Consider the following 355-nt stretch of genomic DNA (forward strand, 5'->3'; position numbering starts at 1 on the left):
AATTTTTATACTTCACATAGTTTTTTTTTTAGAAAATATGAGTCGGCATAAATTAAATTTCAGTCGGCAATACTTGATCTCACCCCCCCCCCCCCCCCCCCCCAAACAAAATTGTATAACGCCGGCCCTCCCGTATGATAAGTGACTGATATTATATATTTTTTTTACACGGAAATGTATTGATATTACGACGTCTAATATTACGGGATGGTTATGTGGGGAGTGGTGAGTGAAATATTGTTTTATACGGGTTACTAAAACTAACGATAATTTACGACTAATACAACGACAAGGCTGATTGCCGAATGTATAAGATTGCCTATAAAATGTTCCTTAGAATCCTGTAGTATGGAGG

Source organism: Acyrthosiphon pisum, chromosome X (assembly GCF_005508785.2).
Source record: "Acyrthosiphon pisum isolate AL4f chromosome X, pea_aphid_22Mar2018_4r6ur, whole genome shotgun sequence".
Lineage (NCBI taxonomy): Eukaryota > Metazoa > Arthropoda > Insecta > Hemiptera > Aphididae > Acyrthosiphon > Acyrthosiphon pisum.